The sequence below is a fragment of the Pseudophryne corroboree genome, chromosome 5, assembly GCF_028390025.1.
Source record: "Pseudophryne corroboree isolate aPseCor3 chromosome 5, aPseCor3.hap2, whole genome shotgun sequence".
Classification (NCBI taxonomy): domain Eukaryota; kingdom Metazoa; phylum Chordata; class Amphibia; order Anura; family Myobatrachidae; genus Pseudophryne; species Pseudophryne corroboree.
In genome coordinates this window covers 752,013,571-752,028,570 of record NC_086448.1, presented here as the reverse complement: position 1 = coordinate 752,028,570, position 15,000 = coordinate 752,013,571, and positions in this window count along the sequence as shown.

The window sequence follows — 15,000 nt, the reverse complement described above, 5'->3', positions numbered from 1 at the left end:
CTACTACCTGCAGATACGGTAACGTATCTGTAGGTAGTAGATGTAGATAGAATTTTTTTTTTATTTTATTTTTTTTTTTATTTATTTGGTTTTATCGTTTCTCTACTGATCTCTTCCCTTTCCATTTTTGGATAGCCCGTCTCTTTCCAAGAGCCCTCCGTGTCGCCAGGCGGACACATCGCAAATTCACAACGGTGGATTATTATTATTATTTTTTTTCAACGCGGCCAGCAGGGGGCGCTGCGCGCGCGGACCCGCATCCCGCTTACATTTGCCGGGCTTATATATTATTTATATTATTTCGGCCAAGTCCGCGGAGCTCGGGTGAGAATGGCATTCGTCGGAAAAGTCGCGGAGCCCAAAAACCGGGTCTGAGATCAGTTCAATCCAGAGGGAAGGTTGCCCAAGTCCGCGGAGCTCGGGTGAGAAGGGCATTCGTCGGAAAAATCGCGGAGCCCGAAAACCGGGTCTGAGATCAGTTCAATCCAGAGGGAAGGTTGCCCAAGTCCGCGGAGCTCGGATGAGAAGGGCATTCGTCGGAAAAATCGCGGAGCCCGAAAACCGGGTCTGAGATTAGTTCAATCCAGAGGGAAGGTTGCCCAAGTCCGCGGAGCTCGGGTGAGAAGGGCATTCGTCGGAAAAATCGCGGAGCCCGAAAACCGGGTCTGAGATCAGTTCAATCCAGAGGGAAGGTTGCCCAAGTCCGCGGAGCTCGGGTGAGAAGGGCATTCGTCGGAAAAATCGCGGAGCCCGAAAACCGGGTCTGAGATTAGTTCAATCCAGAGGGAAGGTTGCCCAAGTCCGCGGAGCTCGGGTGAGAAGGGCATTCGTCGGAAAAATCGCGGAGCCCGAAAACCGGGTCTGAGATCAGTTCAATCCAGAGGGAAGGTTGCCCAAGTCCGCGGAGCTCGGGTGAGAAGGGCATTCATCGGAAAAATCGCGGAGCCCGAAAACCGGGTCTGATATTTCCTTCCTTGCCCATCGCAGCGCCCCCTGGTGGGCTGAATCCGGTACTACGATTTGTGGAAGTCTTGCCGATGAGTGGAGACTGGCACCTCTCGGTCCGGGACAGGCTTCCAGGAGCCTGGGGAAAATCGGAGCATGTGGCGCAAAAGTGTCGCGCGCGCCGCCCGACACGTGACTCTAGTAAGAACCACCTCTCCGGATGTGTAATAGGAAGCACGTGCCGGGGCCTGGGCCCTCGATTCCCAGAACCCTGTATTCACGGTGGGCGTGGTCAGACAGAAAGCGCGGGCTTGGTACGGTGTGTGCGCCACAAACTCCGGAAGTGCTGGGTCTGCTGGTCGCAGTGAGGCAATGTACGGAACCGACGGCAGTGACGAAGACTATCTCCCCGACTCGTCAGAGTTGAGCAGCTCGGATGATAGTGGAGGGGAGGAGACGTCTTTTCACGGCAGGAAGGTTCTGGAAGTGTCCGGGGCTTGCTCCGCGGAGGCCGAACCAAGTCTCCATCCGGCCCGCGCAGTGTCGGTCCAGGTACTTACCCGAAAAGCAGATGGTTCGATTGCATGTAACAAGAAAAATTTCTGCCTGTGGTGCGAGAGGCCATTCTCAAAAATTGCGAGACATGTTCAAGCTGTCCACCACAATGAGCATGAGGTTGCAAGGGCACTCAGCTTTCCGAAGCGCTCCAGGGAAAGGACAGTGCAGCTAGACCTGATTCGCACCCGGGGAAACTTTGCCCATAATGTCGGGGTTCTCCGCGAGGGCAGCGGAGTCCTCCTACCGTGCAAGCAGCCGAAAGAAGCAACGGCTCCCCAAGATTTCATGCACTGTGTAAAATGTAAAGGGCTATTCTCCAGGAAGCACCTGTGGCGCCATGTGAAGAGGTGCCCGCTCCGCAAAAGTGTCAGCCCCAAACCTGGAAGAACCAGGGTGCAGGGTCTCTTCACTTACGCCACACCGCTCCCGAAAGATGTTGGCACTGGCCTCTGGAAGTTGCTGAGCGAAATGAATTATGATGATGTGGTACCGGTAATCAAAGGGGACCGCTGGATTATGCAGTTCGGTCAGCACCTCTATAACCGTCTGGGGTCTGATGTCAGCAAGCATGATTACATCCGTCAGAAGCTCAGAGAGGTGGGGCGGCTTCTGCTGAAGGCGATGAAGGTCACACCGTTGCGGTGTATGGAAGATTTCATTTGCCCACAGAATTTCCTGCAAGTGGTGCATGCTGTGAGGAGCCTGGCCGGTTACGATGACCGCACCAATACATATAAAATACCCTCGTTGGCTCTGAAGGTGGGACACAGCTTGCAGAAGATTTCAGCTATGGTGGAGTGTCAGGCACTGATGGAGGGCAGTGCCCTGACAGAGGAGCGTGCCCGAAACTTTCGGAAAATTTATGAGGCGAGGTGGAGCGAGCTAATCTCCACTGCTGCCCTGAAGACACTTCGAGAGATAAAATGGAATGCACCGCTGCTTCTGCCCTTCACTGATGATGTTAAGCGCTTGAACCTGTACCTCCTTGACCGTCAGCGAGAGTACATCGATGAGTTGTCCGCCCACCCTTCCAAACAGCAGTGGTCCATGTTGGCCAAAGTTACCCTCACGCAGCTGATTCTCTTCAACCGCAGGAGAGAAGGTGAGGTTTCCAAGATGCTGCTCTCCTCCTTCGATTTACGGCACACAGCCGATTTGCAGGGTGATGTGGCCCAGGCCCTGTCAGAGCTGGAGAAGGCACTCTGTCGTCACTTCTCCCGTATTGAGATTCCTGGGAAAAGAGGCAGGAAAGTCCCTGTCCTGCTATCCCCAAGCATGCAGAAAGCGATGGAGCTCCTCATAGAGAAGCGGACAGAATGTGGTGTGACCCCACACAATATCTACATGTTTGCTAGGCCAACAGCCATGTCCCATTATAGGGGATCCGACTGCATACGTCTCTACGCCCGGGAGTGTGGGGCCAAGCACCCCGAAGCATTATCTTCCACCCGCCTACGGAAGCATGTGGCTACACTTTCCAGAGTCCTCAACCTGAGCGATACAGAGATGGATCAGCTTGCTGATTTCCTTGGACATGATATTCGGGTGCACCGGCATTATTACCGCCTCCCGGAGGGTACCCTTCAACTGGCCAAGTTGAGCAAGCTGTTTCTGGCTCTCGAGCAAGGGAGAATGGCTGAATTCCAGGGCCACAATCTGGAAGAGATCTCCATTGATCCAAACGGTAGGTATCACTTGACAGTGTGGCTCCAGGGACTGACTGTCTAAGTGGGCTGGTGTGATCGGTTTCCCTGTCCTTCTCTATCCACAGAGCCGATCCAGGTGGTGAGCGATGACTCTGGGGATGAGCCAGAGAGTCAGGATACTGAGGTTCCCATGGGGCACATGGGAAAAGAAGCTGGCAGCGTGGTGTCGGCGGTGGATGGAGGTGCAGCTAAAGGTGGGTGTGACTGTCCATTCCATTTGAGATGCGTCCATGACTGGTGGTGGCGTTGCGTGGTGACTGACCTTTCTTCTCCCGCACAGGTGACAGAAGGGGTACCAAGCGCAATCCGTGGACCCCAGCAGAAGTGAAAGCTGTTGAACGTCGCATGATTCGGTTCATTCGCTCATTCAAGGTGCCGGGCAAGAATGACTGTGATGCGTGCCTAAGGGCAGAACGACAAGCGCTGAAGGCTCGGAACTGGCTCTCGGTTAAGTTTTACATTAAGAACCGAATTACTGCTGAAATGAGAAAGAACCTTTCCTGAATAAAATGTATCTGCTGCTGAATACACGTTTCCTCTATCTCTAATTAAACCCGAAAATAAATCAGTTATGTGGGGTGTCCTCATTAGGCCGGTATTCCTGAATAGGTCCCCATGAGGAAGGTTCCAGACATATGTCCCGATGAGGATAGAAAAACAAGTATGTGTGGGTGTGCGTGTGTCCTGTGCACTTGTTTATATATCCTAACGGGGACAAGGGCCAGACAGCACACCAACACTGGCGGGACCTCCGACATGGTGGGGACCTAAAATGAGGTCCCCATGAGTCTGACCCTGGGAGGTGATGGGGGAGTCATGTCTCAACTACCCAGCATACAATTCTCGCAAGTCCCAGAGAATCACGTTTACCAGACTGGAATGGGTTTCGGTGTGTATGCAATGCAGAGTGTGTTTAAAGCAAACACTTCCCCAGCAGCGCTGTGGAGCATTCCCCGAATAATCTCCGGTGCTGCGGTGCCACCGGGGGGGGGGGTTAGGGCGGCCTGCTCGCTCCGCTCCGGTCGGGGGACTTGGCCCGGGGCGGGGGACAGGCGAGGCCCTAACCCTCGCCCTCCCTCGCTCGCCAGCCAGCCAAGTCCCGGCTGGGGACTTGGCCGGAGGCACCCCGTCCGCCCGGCGCGTCAGCGCCTCCGAGCACGGCGGAGCGCGGAAGGGGGGTCCTTCCCTGGTCCGCCCGGGGGCCGACGTGGACTCCCTGGCCGGGCTTAATAGTCGGGGGCGGGTCCACCGGGAGGGGAGGAGGGGCCTCGGGCCATCTGGACGGGAGCGAGTCCGGGCCTCGCCTCCTGCCCGTCCCCGGCCGGGTCAACCCCCGGTCCGTGCGGCGGCTCCACGGCCTGGGCTTCCCGTCCAGCGGAGGACACCCCTACTCTCGCCTGATCTTCACCCGGCGAGAGCCCGGGCCGCGGAAGCCGGAGAGAGCCCGGGCCGCGGAAGCCGGAGGGAGCCCGGGCTGCGGAGGCCGGCTGGAGCCCGGGTTGCGGAAGCCGGCGAGATCCCTGGCTGTTCTTCTCTTCCATCCATCCGTCCGTTATTTTATTTGCTGTCTGTATGTACGGAGCCTGTGCCGCGGATGCCGGAGGGAGCCCGGGCCGCGGAAGCCGGAGGGAGCCCAGGCCGCGGAAGCCGGAGAGAGCCCGGGCCGCGGAAGCCGGAGGGAGCCCGGGCTGCGGAAGCCGGCTGGAGCCCGGGTTGCGGAAGCCGGCGAGATCCCTGGCTGTTCTTCTCTTCCATCCATCCGTCCGTTATTTCATTTGCTGTCTGTATGTACGGAGCCCGGGCCGCGGAAGGCGGAGGGAGCCCGGGCCGCGGAAGCCGGAGGGAGCCCGGGCTGCGGAAGCCGGCTGGAGCCCGGGCTGCGGAAGCCGGCGAGATCCCTGGCTGTTCTTCTCTTCCATCCATCCGTCCGTTATTTCATTTGCTGTCTGTATGTACGGAGCCCGGGCCGCGGAAGCCGGAGGGAGCCCGGGCTGCGGAAGCCGGCGAGAGCCCGGGCTGTTCTTTTTTTTTTTCCCTTTCATTTATTTCCCCCCACCAGGGTGCGCCGACGAGGGGAGACGCCTCCCCGCCGCCGCCGTACCGGACACATCGCAAATTCACAACGGTGGATTATTATTATTATTATTATTATTTTTACGCGGCCAGCAGGGGGCGCCGCGCGCGCGGACTGGCGCTCGTGAACACTGCATTTAAATCGGTGGTGTGTTTTTGTCTTTTGCCTGGTTTTTTTTAATCTCAATCGTGTATTACCTCGGCTGGCCAGCGGGGGGCGCCGCGGCGGGGACACGGGCGGACCGGGTACATTTCATCTGTTTGGGGCGAGTGCTTTTTTGAATTTTTTTTATCTTTTTGTCTCGTTCCGTTCTTCCCTTCAACTGGCCTGCGGGGGGCGCCGTGCGCGCGGACCGGCGTCCACCCCTGGCCGCTCCGGGACTTTGCATTCAAATGGGTGGGGTGTTTTTCATTTTTTGCCCTTTTTTTTCACTTCCCCCCTCTCAATCGTGTATTACCTCGGCTGGCCAGCGGGGGGCGCCGCGGCGGGGACACGGGCGGACCGGGTACATTTCATCTGTTTGGGGCGAGTGCTTTTTTGAAATTTTTTTATCTTTTAGTCTCGTTCCATTCTTCCCTTCAACTGGCCTGCGGGGGGCGCCGTGCGCGCGGACCGGCGTCCACCCCTGGCCGCTCCGGGACTTTGCATTCAAATGGGTGGGGTGTTTTTCATTTTTTGCCCTTTTTTTTCACTCCCCCCCTCTCAATCGTGTATTACCTCGGCTGGCCAGCGGGGGGCGCCGCGGCGGGGACACGGGCGGACCGGGTACATTTCATCTGTTTGGGGCGAGTGCTTTTTTGAAATTTTTTTATCTTTTAGTCTCGTTCCATTCTTCCCTTCAACTGGCCTGCGGGGGGCGCCGTGCGCGCGGACCGGCGTCCACCCCTGGCCGCTCCGGGACTTTGCATTCAAATGGGTGGGGTGTTTTTCATTTTTTGCCCTTTTTTTTCACTCCCCCCCTCTCAATCGTGTATTACCTCGGCTGGCCAGCGGGGGGCGCCGCGGCGGGGACACGGGCGGACCGGGTACATTTCATCTGTTTGGGGCGAGTGCTTTTTTGAAATTTTTTTATCTTTTAGTCTCGTTCCATTCTTCCCTTCAACTGGCCTGCGGGGGGCGCCGTGCGCGCGGACCGGCGTCCACCCCTGGCCGCTCCGGGACTTTGCATTCAAATGGGTGGGGTGTTTTTCATTTTTTGCCCTTTTTTTTCACTTCCCCCCTCTCAATCGTGTATTACCTCGGCTGGCCAGCGGGGGGCGCCGCGGCGGGGACACGGGCGGACCGGGTACATTTCATCTGTTTGGGGCGAGTGCTTTTTTGAAATTTTTTTATCTTTTAGTCTCGTTCCATTCTTCCCTTCAACTGGCCTGCGGGGGGCGCCGTGCGCGCGGACCGGCGTCCACCCCTGGCCGCTCCGGGACTTTGCATTCAAATGGGTGGGGTGTTTTTCATTTTTTGCCCTTTTTTTTCACTCCCCCCCTCTCAATCGTGTATTACCTCGGCTGGCCAGCGGGGGGCGCCGCGGCGGGGACACGGGGGAGGGTTCATCCGGGCGGACCGGGTACCTTTCGTCTGTTTGGGGCGAGTGCTTTTTTGAAATTTTTTTCATTTTATTTTTGTCATCCCTTCGACCGGCCAGCGGGGGGCGCCGCGCGCGCGGACCGTCGGGGCCCGGGGCCCTGCGTCCCACTTACTTTCGCCCGACGGGAATCGTTTCTTTTGTTTTTATCCGAGAGGACACACGGAATCTGCACCCCCCGCAGTGGCGTCAGGCGGCCACCGGGGGGCGCCGCGGCGGGGATCGGGGGGTCGCCCGGGAGCCGCCTGCCCGTCCGCTGGGCCAAGGGGGCCGGGGCGGGTCACGCGCCGCCGTTCCCCCCCGATCGTCTCGCTCCGAGCCGCCTCTGGCCACCGGGGGGCGCCGTCGGGTGGCGCGGGGGCGCCCCCGCCGCCCGCCGCCTCCCCCCGCACGCGTCGGGCCTCCCCCCGGGCCCCCGCGGGCCGGGGGACGCGGCCGGCGAGCGTCGGACTCCAGCGCGGAAGTGTCGCGGATGAGTGCGGACCGGGGCGCCCGCGGCCCAGCGGCACTTCCAGGGGCTCGGGGAGGAGATGGTTGAAGCCTGGGTGAAGCGCGCCCTCGGCCGTCCGTGTCGCTACCCGCCGGAGAACACCTCCGCCGGATCAGTAGGTACCAACGAGGCGAGCGAGAGAGCCGGGACTCTGTCCGGGGCCGAAAAGCCTGTTTCCCTGGAGCTTTTGCGAAAGGACCCGTGACAGAAGATGCGCGGAGCTCAGAGATCAGCATGGGCAGGGCCTTCTTGCATCCTATTTTGCCCAGGCAGGGCTCCAGGAACCGGGTTACAAAAAGCAAAAAGCCCTGGAGCTCAAACGAAAGGTTTAGTGACAAGATAGCCGTGGAGCTCCGATAACAGCATGGCAGGACCAGGATGGGGCCTATAAAGGGTCCACGGCGGGCATCCGTTGGAGCCCGACGTACGGGCCGGGCACGTCTCCTTCTCCCCCGGAGGCAGCGCCCCCCAGCGGGCCAAATCGGGTACTGCAATTTGTGGACGTTTCGCAGATGAGTGCGGACCGGTGTGCCTCAGGCTGGGAGGCACTTCCAAGGCCTCGGAGAAAAATTGCAGGGCGCGCCGCAAAAGTGTCGCGCGCGCCTCCCGTCCCACAACGTCCGAGAGGACCCCCTGAGCGAGATTTACAGGTGGCGGATGGATTACGGTATGGAAACAGTGAACCAAATGATTTTTGGAGCTCCGGCGAATGGGTTTGTGAGAGGATAGCTGTGGAGCTCCGATATCAGCATGGGCAGGACCATCTCCCCGATGGGGCCTATAAAGGGTCAAGATGGGTGTCCGTTGGAGCCCGACGTACGGCCTGGGCACGTCTCCTTCTCCCCCGGAGGCAGCGCCCCCCAGCGGGCCAAATCGGGTACTGCAATTTGTGGAAGTTTCGCCGATGAGTGCGGACTGGTGTTCCTCAGGCTGGGAGGCACTTCCAAGGCCTCGGAGAAAAATTGCAGGGCGCACCGCGAAAGTGTCGCGCGCGCCTCCCGTCCCACGACGTCCGAGAGGACCCCCTGAGCGAGATTTACAGGTGGCGGATGGATTACGGTATGGAAACAGTGAACCGAATGAAAATTACTCTTTTCTTTCAGCAACCCGATCGATGTGGCACCCCGCGCCCCGGCGGGGAGGGACGATCGCTCGGCCGGAACCCAGGGGTCTCGGCCGGCTCAAGGCGAACCCGACCCTCCCTCTGCCCACGGCGCGCCCGGAACCTCTCGGCCCGGAGAGGGCGTCCGGTCCCAGGGCGTCCGCCCGATCGCTCCGGTTTCCGGAGCCGGGCGGGCCCCGCACCCGTACCCCGTGCGGCGCGGTCTGCTCCGTCCGCCGGCACCCGCAGGCGTCTGATGCCGCCAGGGGTGCCGGGGAAGCGTCCCCCTCGCCCAGCGAAGGGCGCTCGCCCCCGGACCCCGGCGGAGCACACGATTTCCCAGGAACCGAATGAGCGTCGCATCGAGATCCGAGGACGCGGCCAGCCCCGATGGCCGCTCCTTGCAGCCCCAGGAGAGGGCCCTGCGCGCCGCCCCCGCTCCGGCGAGGCGGTCGCACGGAAGGGTTTGCCTGCCGGACCTCCCCCGCCGTGGACGGGAGGGCCGGACGGGGCGGAGATCAGAGCGCGAGAGAGCGCGGGAGAGGAGCCGAGTCTGGCGGCAGGGCGAGAGAGAAGCGCAGACTCGGAGCAAGACCGTCCAGGAGACGCAGGGAGAGCGGGAGGTGCTTTTCGGAGGGAGCCGGCGGAAGCCGCGTTCGCCCGTGCGCCAGACGGTGGCACCCCGGAAGGGCGATGGAGCCTCGCGAGGTGGAACTTCTTTACACCCTTTCACCCCCCCGGGACCAGATGAAACCCGTCAGGTGTAGATCGGGATGAGGTGGGGCTGGGGGCAGTTGCTGCCGTCCCAGCGAAAAAAACCATCCCCCAGGACGGCTTGCACAGGTTTCCTATCGAACGGGTTGTCGGGTGAGGAGAAAACAGGCGAAATCTAGCGTGGTGATGTTGCCCCTCCCCGGGGTGTCCGCCCGACGGTGCGGTGGCGGCCGGGCCCCGCCGTCCACTCTGACTCCGAGCTTCCCAATCGGCCCTGACCGGGGACGGCCGTCCTCCTCCTCCCGTCCCCATATTTTCCGAGTGCCCGCTCGGCTCGAGACCCGCCCCGGTCCGCCCTGCCGTGCGTCGGTGGATGGAGCCCGGTCCGGCGGACCCTCCGCTTTCGAGACGGTGCGCGCCGCGGCCCCCGATGTTCGGGCGCGCGCCGGCCGATACCGAGAGCTACCTGGTTGATCCTGCCAGTAGCATATGCTTGTCTCAAAGATTAAGCCATGCACGTATAAGTACACACGGCCGGTACAGTGAAACTGCGAATGGCTCATTAAATCAGTTATGGTTCCTTTGATCGCTCGACCCCGTTACTTGGATAACTGTGGTAATTCTAGAGCTAATACATGCCGACGAGCGCTGACCCCCAGGGATGCGTGCATTTATCAGTCCAAGACCAATCCGGGGGTTCCCGGCGGGTCGGCCCCGGCCTCCCGCCGCCCCCGGCCTCTCTGGCGACTCTAGATAACCTCGGGCCGATCGCACGTCCCCGTGACGGCGACGACGCATTCGGATGTCTGCCCTATCAACTTTCGATGGTACTTTCTGCGCCTACCATGGTGACCACGGGTAACGGGGAATCAGGGTTCGATTCCGGAGAGGGAGCCTGAGAAACGGCTACCACATCCAAGGAAGGCAGCAGGCGCGCAAATTACCCACTCCCGACTCGGGGAGGTAGTGACGAAAAATAACAATACAGGACTCTTTCGAGGCCCTGTAATTGGAATGAGTACACTTTAAATCCTTTAACGAGGACCCATTGGAGGGCAAGTCTGGTGCCTGCAGCTGCGGTGAGGTGTGAGAGGAGCTCTTCAAATCAGTGTGGAAAAGCCTGTTTGGAGCATTTTTTGGGGGGCCACCCCAGTGGAAATGGACTCCCCAGGGGGAGAGGAGTTGGAGGAGCCCCTGGATATGTCCTTAAATCCAGGGAAAAGTGTGGAAAAGCAGGATAAAGTCTGCAACAAGCCTGTGCCTGATGCTGCTGCAGTGTGTCCCAAAATGGCAGCCGTGGATTTAACAGATATGAAACTGTGTTTGGAGGAGTCTATCTCCGTGGGCCAAGGGACTATCGGGCTGAAAATTCACACGAGTGAAGTTCCAACACATCTGAACAAGCCTACCAAGTTTCATGCAATTCTGCCTAGTGGAAGGCAGTTAATTCCCCCGTGCAAGTTGCCCCCCCCCCCCCCCTGGCGTCGTCTGTGCAGCTTAAGGAGGATTTGCAGCCAGAGACTAGTGCTGGTTCCCAGCCCCCCCTGACAGCCGTGGGTGACGTGAGTACCATGTTTGGGGCTGTGGGGGGACAGGACTGTGAGGGGCAAGCTGTTCATGTGCCTATTTCATCTACACCTGCGGGTCCTGCTTCTAAAATGGAGGCAGCAGGTGTGTCTGGTGGGGGTCTGGAGTGTGTTACTGGGGACTTGGTCGATAGTGCTGCCCCTGACATAGTGGACCCTGTGTTAAGGATGGTGGCTGCAGGCGCTCTGCCAGGTGCTACTGGCATCTCTGTTCTAGCCCCCTCTGTGGCTGCAAGTGTTCTGCCATCTGTGGCTGAAGGTGCTGGGGGTCCTGGCGATTTGGATTCAAATGCTGAAAGTACAGTGATGGATGTCTCTATGTCCCCAGTTGTTCAGATGGTGGATGTTGCTGGAGCTGATATATGTAGTGCTGCCTGCATTGAAGAAAGATCTGCTGAGTCTATGTGTGTGGAGCTTGCTGCATATGGGGACATTCCGCAAGAGAAGGTGGGGGTGACCCTTGGGGGGGATCTGCAGTCCTCTGGATCTGACGGGGTGCCAAGCAGGGACCCTGGCGCGGCTGAGTTTGCGGTGCAGGATTTAGCGCTGCAGTGTCAAGAGGAGCCTGACATGCTTGTGGAAGTTTCTGCGCCTGCTGTGGATGGTGATGTCAGTCCATCGGGTGAGACCTCGGAGTGTTGTCCTTCACCGCCAATGCAGTCAGGGATGGCCATGTCACATGTGCCTGATGCGTCGCAAGGTGTGGCGGACCCATCGAGCGCAGAGGCTTCGGTAGCCGAGCTTGAGGCGGAAATTGCAAGACTTACGAGGGTAGTTGCGGCGAAGAGAAAGAAGCGTAATACTTCCTACAGTAGGGACAGGCCTGCCATTACCAAAGACTTGGAGGAGATTGAGGAGAAGTTGCGGAGTAAGCAGTGTCTCCTTGAGTCTGTGGTGGCTGCTATTAAAGCAAAGTCAACGGAGGTGGCTCTGAGTGTGGACTTGCCGCCTAACATGGTGGCTCAGGACATTGAGGTGGTGGAGGTGGTGGAGGGGGAGCACCCCTTCTACGCTCAGATTCGGGTGTTGGAGGAAGAGTTACCTGAGAAAGAACTATTGTGTGAGACTGTTGCTTTAAGGCCTTGCAGCGTTGTGATGACCCCTCTGGAGTTAGAGAGGGTCTCTGATATTTCTGCTGTTAAAGGGAAGGAGGTGCCACCGTCGAAGCCATCTGCGGTGGGTACTGAGGATGTTCCCCCAGCAGCTGATGGAATTTTGTCCAATGGTGTAACTAAGAATGTTTGCAGTGTGGTCAGTGATAGGTTGGCCCAAGGTCTGCCAGCTCTGAATAAGGAGGTGCTGGGTGTTCAGGAGATGGCTGTAGTGGACTCAATATATGGGAGTCTGGAGATTCCGCTTAGAGCCAGACCAGCTCTGGCACTGTTGGCGGAGCAACAGAAGAAAGTGGTTGCGCAGGGGCAAGCCTTAGGTCGGTCTGTTGGTGGTGGTGGTGTTCTTGCTTCCTCTAGTGGTGTTGGTGGTGGTATACCGATGCAAGGTGGTGGTGGTAAATCGGTGCAAGGTGCGGTGGTGGCTCCGGTGGTGGCTCCGGTGGTGGTCTCAGGATCAGATAACTCCTATGCCAAGGTGGTGACGGATGTGCCTGGTGGCAGGTCTAGGATTGCACCGGTCTCTAGTGGTGGTGGGCAGCCTGTGAAGCGCCGCAATGCGGTGCAGCTCAAGTGGATGGGTGAAGGTACCCCCCCATCTCGTACTGACTTTCTAATAGAATTCTTCAAGATGGGCTTTAAGGCGGATGATCTTTTCGCTTGCATTCATCTGGTGGGAACACCGGATTTTGATCTCAGTTTCATGACCTATAACGGTCTACAGATGTTCTGGTCCCACTGGCCAGTCTATAAAAATTTGACGTATTGGTGCAAGTTCAAGGCATTTGCAATCACCCGTCAGGACACCGTAAAGATAACAATTTTGGTCAGAAACGAGTCAATAAGTGTGGTTGATCTAACTTTTTGGTTATTGCGATATGTTGACTCCTTGCAGACCCCCCTGGTCAAGGCCCCTGGGTCGTTGGAGGTGTGGGGCGGTGCTTGGGAGGCCAAAGTTCGGTTGAGACATGCGGTCCATGTCCCGTCGGCCGCCTACATTGGCAGGGACCGGATTCAGTGTTTTTACCCGGGTCAGCCTCGCATGTGTCACAGATGTGGTGATTTTCGCCACATTAGCAAGGACTGCCCCGCGCAAAAATGCTCCAAGTGCAATGGTGTGGGTCATTTGGCGAGGGACTGCGAGGGCATTATTTGCAATTTGTGTGGTGTGGAGGGTCACCCATTCAGCCGTTGCCCCTCGGCTTTCCATAATACAGCGCAGGATGAGGAGCTGGTGGAGGTGACCAGGAGAGCAGAAGTGGAGGTTGGTCGGGTTGGTGTCCTTCCCCCCCTTCCTGTGGTGGTACCAATAGAGGTGGCTGAGGTTGCAAAGGTTAGCGGTATAGATTCAGTGCAGACTCCCGGTGGCAGTGTTGAAATGGAACCTCTGGGCCAGGGTGTTCCAAAGGTGCAGGTGGTGGTGGAGGAGCCTTTCCAGTTGGTGGTGAAGGGGAAAGGTGGTGCTAAAAAGCACAAGGGGTCAGAGGGTCTCGTCTTATCGAACAGGTTCAATGCTTTGACCTCTGAGGATGAGGCGGATGGTGAGATAGTGAGAACCGAGAATGGTGACCTGGTCCTGCAGCAGAGAGTTATGCGTAGGCGCAGGGTCAAAGTGAAAGGATCATCCCCTTACCGTGATGATATGGTGCAGGGTGGTAAGGGCAAGGGGAAAGGGAAGGGGAAGAAGGACGTAGATGGCCCAGGTATTTCACGTGAGGATTTCATGGTGGGTGGCAGAAGGGCTCAGTCAGCAAACCTAACAGTGGAGAGCATGGCTCCGACTTTAGGGCAAAGCTCTTTGGGGGTAGCGGTCCCTTCCCCTGTGCCTGTCGTGCGGGGCAGGATCCCAGAGGCTCGGGTGGCTCAGAGTATGGTCTCTCATGCATTGGTGGTTGGAGGTGCATCCTCTGTGGTTGCTTTTCCTGACCCCTTGGTTTTGCCTGCACCTGATCCTCCTGATCCGCAACCCCTTCAGGTGCTTAAGGTTGCCTCTGGTCAAACAGGGGTGTCAGATGTTAGTGTGGTGCCCTGTTCGCTTGGCTCCTTTCTTCCGGGCAGTGCCTCCTCTGAGGAAGAGGTGGTCGTGGTGGAGGGGGAGTGCCTGCCGACGGGAATCCGTGCTAAGAGATGGGGTTCCTCAGATGAGGATTCCGAAAGACAGGTAAAGAAGAAGTAAGTTGGGTCCTACTTGCAATAACCCTGAAGGATGGCTCCCCAGCCTATACAGTTTGCTACCATTAATGTAGCTTCTATCTTGTCCGAACGTGCTCGTTATATGGCCTATGATTTTTTCGGCACGGTTGAGGCTGATTTTTTGTTTTTGCAGGAGACAAGGATAGGCGGGCTGGCGGACCTCCACAAGGCAAAGAGTGAGTGGAGGCACGGCCCGTCCTACTGGTCTCTTGCGGCCGAGCCGTACGGTGGGTTGGCGGTGCTTTTTACTGGCATGGTAACCATCAAGCGGGTTATTGAGCTCCAAGTAGGCAGATGTATGATTTTGGATGTTAACTTGAAGGGACATGACCTAAGGCTAATAAATGTCTATGGTCCGCAGTCTAAATGGGATAGGAAATGTCTCTTCAGGGAGATAAAACCATATCTTTTTACGGCCCAGCAAGTGGTTTTTGGCGGTGACTTCAACACTGTCATTAGGCCTAAGGACAGGGGAGGCTCAAAAACTACTCTGGGCTATGATTCCATTTTTCTAGCAAGTATGGTTAGTCAGGCAGGTTTGGTGGATGTACACGTTCGTCATTCACCAGATCTCACGGGTTTCACCTACTTTAGAGGTAGATGCAAGAGTAGGATAGATAGGTTTTTTGTTAAGGAAAGCTCGAAAACTTCGGCACCTGTGCTGAAGGCAGTAGAGTTCTCCGATCACGTTTTCCTGTCTACATCTTTGAACGCTTCGGAAACTCCTCAAAAGGGGCGGGGCCTGTGGCGCCTGAACTCTGAGCTCCTGCTGGAGGATGAGGTCAGACAGTCCTTCAGGGACTTCTTTGAAGCCCAGGAGTCTTTATTGGAGGCTGGTTGGAGTAGGTCTGAGTGGTGGGAGGTATGTAAGAAAAGGACTCGCAGTTTTTTTCGTAGCCTCGTAGCCAAACGGAACTTGGTACGTCAGAATACCTATCAGGCTT